The 6,441-nt window shown below is 34.0% G+C and overlaps 1 long non-coding RNA gene across 1 annotated transcript; it reads right to left on the minus strand.

The window, feature by feature from the left end:
• Positions 1-849: 849 nt before the first annotated feature.
• On the minus strand, positions 850-3,895 carry LOC130466805 (uncharacterized). The gene is made up of 3 exons (XR_008926955.1): positions 3,584-3,895; positions 2,278-2,470; positions 850-1,245 (listed from the first exon to the last, which is right to left on the minus strand). It is a non-coding gene; the product is annotated as an uncharacterized lncRNA (long non-coding RNA).
• Positions 3,896-6,441: the final 2,546 nt, after the last annotated feature.

Below are 6,441 nucleotides of genomic sequence, written 5' to 3' on the forward strand. Positions count from 1 at the left end.
AAAAAAAAAAAGCTTCATGCATAAATAAGCTTCATGCCTTAACCCTTAAAAGTTACAAAAAATATAAAGGACAACCGGATCAGTTTCCCTCTGGTTAAAAATAGAAATGAATATAGAAACACCTGTTATCCTATGTTACTAAATCAGTGTTATGCATCTTTACACCAAGTCATCAATGGATGTTCTTCTAGACGGGAAATATGTCTTGCTGGACCATGGCCACTAATAGCTACAAATAAGGTATAGAAATGGAAATCCTTTAACTTTATTTCTCTTGACTACATAATATGTTGCATGTCATTAAAGAGAATCAACGAGGTTCTACTTCAGATTCTTTTAATCCCATATCTGGCCAGCTAGATTTGCAAGCCCAATGAACTGAGAACCCTTGACATTAAGACCAACTATTCCTTATTTGTGCTAGATTACTAGTAACATCTCTATCTGATGCCGTATATGATAACATGGAAATTTTTTCTTTTCCTTGATCAGAAAAAGAGATGTTTCTGCAGTTCCTCTGAAAAAATTATGGCCACTACACTAATCTTTTTAATGGCGTAACTTATTTTGATTTCTATATTTACAGTTTCCTAATAAAAAAAACAGAAAAACTTCTTATAGAGTAGTTCCACACAAAAAAATTACAAAATCGTGAAGGCAGTTAGAATTCAACAAAACTCGGATATCAGACTATATGCGACAGTCAGACAGATCCCACTAGCGTAATAAAAAGTTAAGGTGCTTTTAGCAGCCTTGCATATATTATGAGAAAAAATAGCATAGTGATTAATAGATGCAGGCATAGCATTTAACCATATTATGTCCCAATATCAATGTCAAAGTTAAAAACTCTAGCCTCTGCTGAAAATGCCATTCCCAGCTTACAGATTACACTTGACAAACAGCATAGTGTTGGAAAACCATTAGGTATATACAAATGTTTTGAAAAGAAACAAACTACAAACTTTGGTTGTACATTGATCAATTATCAATGTCACTGCATCATTGATCTTAAAGGAGGTAAGAATTGTACAATGACATCCATCTTCTGCTTTATTAACGTAACGGATAAAGATGATTAAAAAAAATCAAATTAAAAACTAGACAAAAACTTGAGAGGGGGAGGGGGGATCTAGCAATAACCTGAAGCATTTTGAATGCATGCAGCCGTATTTCAGAAGACCACTCCTTCTTTACTAAAATGAAGGAAGCACTAGCCAACACACGCACATCCCCGGCTTTAAACTGCAAAATTGAAACAGTTCACTTGTATTACACAACAAAGGAAAAGAATTGAAAGTAGTAGCAAGCATATGTTGTATTAGAAATTCTAAAAAAAATATTAGAAAAGCCACAAATTCAAAGTTAAATAATCATGTTCCAAAATTACAAACGATAATTTCAAACTTCAGGGATAATAAATTGATAAAAAAGAAGGTAATTAACAAAAATCTGCCAAAAATTTCCTTTCCAGAAATGTGGAATGCAATTGACAGAAACATTGATTCTCTGAATAATCGACAGAAAACCCTAGAAACTAATAATAGGATCTGGAAAAAAAACATGAAAATAACATGTATGAGGAAACCCAGAAATCAAGAACAAGAGAAGAGAGAAAATTTATTACATTTTCAAGATTTTCATCGAGCTTTTCATCTAAGCAGTTCTCAATTGTGAGGCGTGAGAGAAAGATAACGGCGAGGCAAGAGAGAGAATGATTTTAAAGAAACTGTTTTAGGAGTTTGCGAATTGCGAGGGTGCGGGGAGCACTTGGGAGTTGGGACGATGGATACTGAGTACACGTGCAAGGCACGTGCCTTCTCGACGACAAAAGATGTCTACAACATCCTAGACGCCTGTAGGCGTCGAAAAAAAGCGGGAATTGATTTCCCACCCAGCGCTTACACCTGGGCGTCGAGCTCATAGCGTCTAGAACCTATGGATTTTGTAGTAGTGATGGTTAACTTATTTGAAGTACTTAACATGAAATCCAAACATAGTTAGGGTACGGAAGAGCAAAATGTAGAGCCATATTCAGTCTAATAATCTGGATAATTATATAGAAAACTCTGTTGTACCTAGATTCCCTTGAAGTGGTAGCTCACTACTTTGCATATGCCACTGTTAAATACAAGCCTAATTAAAGATATTAAAAGACTATACTTTATCTAACTTGATCAAAAAATATCTGCAAAGAAATAAACGTGTGATAGTAAGAAAGTCATTAACTTTGCTTTTAAATAAATAAAAAAGAGGTCAATGAACTATCACACTCACCCCATACACATTCCGCCACCATCAATTTTGGTCCAGGAACCCCATTTTGATTGTCCACATAACCATCGAGGCGACAACATTTGGATCTGTTGACAACTTTTAAAATGTTTTTCCACAAGAGCTTCAATATCCTTGTGTTTAACAGCTCCAGAGGCAGCAATGGCCTGCAATTTCCAGCACCCTCTCAAGCTATCTGCAACAATGGACCAAAAAATTATATCTCTATAAACATCTTTTAGCAAGATCATTCCATCCATGGAGCTTGTAGTGAATTGCTATATATTCTCGGAGATGAGTGTTAGTGATAGTTTTGACATTCTCAATAGGTCCAAGAATGGTTCTCCCAAAAGGAGTGCACTGTAAAGATGTAGCATAGAAATGATCAAAGATCACTTCAACTTATACCAGAAACAAAAACACAGACCAAATAAACTTTTAAGCAGGTGATTACATGCTAGCATTATCCTTTCCAGAATAGAGTGAATTAAATCCTCAATTAATCTAAAGAACTCGTACAAGCATAAATAGACTCCAATAAGTTGATTTAATAATTTAACCAAACTACAACAACAAAGAGATCATAATTTCAACCACAAATAAGCTACTACTGCATTTCCCACAGTTATTCATCCAGACAAGCCATTTTAAGTCCTACGTAAAACGCTTATTTCCATATTCAAGATAATATAAATATTTAAAAACATCTAAAGAGGAGAACAAAGTCCTGAAGTATAAGTTCGTATTTTAAATTTCTGATTTGATCACCATTAAAAGCTCAACTACAAACATACTCCTAGGATTTATCATCACAAACTCACAAGTACAAGTAAATTTGCAATACATTAAAATCACCGTCAACCCAATCAAACACATAGGGGATAATTTATCTAATAACAATCAACTTAAAATTGAATCTACACAATAAATTTGTATTATTCTTTCCCAAATTTCCTATGCTAAAACTAAAAAGAAAAAAAATGCAGAAACCCTAATTAGACAAATAGAGTCGGTTAAACACATATGGGATAAATTAAATATCAGTGAAAAATCTATCAACCAAAAGCATATGAAAATTTTAGAAAACCTAAAATATACCCCTGAATCAAAATGCAACATTAATTAAATATAAAGTCAGGAGAACTTAATTAGAGAAATCTAGAGAGGAAAACAAAAGAGGAATTTGAAATAATTTCATTTCCAAGGGACTCAATTCATAGACTAGAACAAGATCTGGAACATAAACTTCAACTTGAGGAAAAAACCTAAAATATCGAACAAATTGAGAACATGGGAGACAAATTATTACCTCAAAGTCTTTGAATTTCGTCAATAGTTTGCTCCACTTGAAATTGGGGCGGAATCTTAGAGCATGGGAGTAGATCTAGAACTTTCGAGGTTGAGAAGTGAGAGAGTGGTGCGGGCTGAGAGAAGAGTAGAAGACGAAGAAGAGAGAGAAAGAGGAGTGGGGTGGTTTTTTCCCCCAAACATTTGCACGCATCCTTAGCCACGTGCAAGGCATGTGGTATTTCTCTGTAATTCGCGACGCCAAATAAAGACGAGAACTAAATAGACACCAAACTACGTCGAGAAAAACGCGGATATGTAATCTTAGGCTAACGCCTTACTGCAGGCGTCGTGATCAAGGCGTCTAGAAAACGTGCATTTTGTAGTAGTGATAATAGTAATATTAATATTAATAATAATAATAATAAATAAATAAATAAATATTTAAATTGAAATAAAAATAGAAAATTAATAACGAAACTATATTATTAAACTATAAAATTATCGAAACAAAGAAAGCAAATAAATTCGAAATTAAGATCTAAAAACTAACAAAAATAGCTAAAAACGCTAAACTAAGCTATAAATAATTAAAATGATAAATTAAGAAAATAAAGAGTAAAATGCTAAAAATAGAATAAAATGACTCGAATAATGCCTAAAATTACTACCCTATGATTAGTCACTCATCACATAATCTAGTGCACTTTTATTCCTTGTGGATTTCGACCATTGCTTATCTCTAACTTGTGTGTAGTGATTAGTTTATGTTTTCATTTGATTAGGGAGACTTAGTAATGACCTAGTTTTTCCCTGATCAACGCTCTTATTGTCACGTATATTTATTAGATATAATATAGCGCTTTGCCTTCTTGGTGTATGTACTCTTATTGTGGAATTTTCGACATTGTGAACGACTTTTGTGAATAAAAAGATAGTGTCTTTTGTTTTACATGGGAAACGAACTATATATATGAACAATTTGGGTGGGTGGGGGTGGGGGGAATTATGTCTAAAACTTAAAAAAGTTTTTAACTAGATCCTGTAATTATAATTTTTCTTTCAAGTAACATAATACAAGATATCGTCAATGTGAGGAAACCAAGGTTAGGTTGGGTAGCTTGATTGTATCCTTGGGTTGTTGTTAGTATTTTTCATATACTAGTTGTTGGCCTGTGCGCTAGCGCGCACGGTCCCCCAAGATATAAAAATATATTATGTAAAAAATCGGTACAAAAAACTTTATGGAAAATGCATATATATCGTTATTACGAAATCATCATTCATGTCAATCAAGTTCAGTTGATCTATGAGACACGAAATAAAGATGCCATAAACGAATTGAACATGAATTGGATGAAATAAAAAAAATAAAGATGCCATAAAAATTCCTAATGTTGATTACCTTTCAATAAAAATCCAAGATGATCAAGAATCTAAACGAACCAATACTATTCACAGACGCTAAGATATCCACATGACAACAAAAAAGAGTTGCCTATAACACACAACTAAACCAACACAATCGTTGCCAATCATATGGTGACATAGTCCAAAAATATACAAAACACCATATGAAGATGTACTAACCCTGAATCACACTTATCAAAGTAAATTACATGCATCTCTCACGAGAGAGATTACTGGAGACCTAGGTCAAAAGAACTCACTCGACCCCTTAGATTGAGCACACGAGGAACTCAAACCTGCCAAAGGAAATAACAAATCAATAGATGATTAGACCAGAGTGAATTCATGTCTTGTATAAACAGATTATTAAAAGAAAGAATACATATTGTGCATGTGTAGTTGGATATCTTGACTGGATACAAGCACAACAGAAGCTTGTGATTCCTATGCTTGAGAAATGGGTAATCCTGTCTGAAGTGCAGTCTGACTTTGATCTACAACAGCAATGTGGATGTGCTGTCCTGGACAGTACCCAATTGTCGCACTTAAGATTGCACACCCTAATTTGGGGCAGTTTTGAGTGTAAGATTACAAAACAATGCAATAACATAAACTCGACAGACACCACGAGTGCAAAATATAATAGAGAAAGATGCATCTCAACTTACATGACAACTTTGTGCACCTTCCTACACCTGGAGATGCACAGTTTGAACTCCACATACGTTGCGTAGTATTGGAGACTCCCCAAATGAACATGTAGAACAATGAGATATGCAGTCGGTTCCAGTTCAGGTTGCTTTCGTGATTCAATTTGGGCTCCTATCGCATATCCATTGGCATCATAGCCCCCCTACGGATACCCATAGGCCATATCCACACGCTCCATTCCAATGACCCTGGCCAGGTTGAACCTGAAAAATTGGTGAAAGAAGATATGTTTGTTAAAAGCAAAATCAAACATGCAAAAACAAATCCATTCACATTGCTCAAAAGTAAAACAAGCAGACATGTTTAGTTGATGGACTACGAGACCATGAAAGTTTAACACTCTGCGATCCTATTTGAGCTCCACTCGTGCTGCTAATGTTTGTCCTTCAGTAGCTCTTAAGTTAAAGCAAAAAAAAAATCAAACTTTAGCAGTAAACCCAAAATAAACAATTAAAAATAACCATCAAAACATGTCAAATTAGCTGAAAATTGAGAGTAGTTATCAAATTTGGAAACTTTTTTCAATATTTCTCAATCTAAACAAAGGATTTTTTTCTTATAAAAAATTTATTGAATAAACACATTAGACTCTTATAAAAGAATGAGTGAATAACCTCAATAAATTCTTAGTTTAGAATTAATTTTAGAGACACGCATGAGATCCTCAACATTGGATTATTTGAGTCTCTAAGAACAAAAATATGTATTGAAACTCACCCATGGAATCTCAAAGGGTAGTTACAAAAGAATTATGAGACA

Source organism: Spinacia oleracea, chromosome 2, assembly GCF_020520425.1.
Source record: "Spinacia oleracea cultivar Varoflay chromosome 2, BTI_SOV_V1, whole genome shotgun sequence".
Classification (NCBI taxonomy): Eukaryota; Viridiplantae; Streptophyta; class Magnoliopsida; order Caryophyllales; family Amaranthaceae; genus Spinacia; species Spinacia oleracea.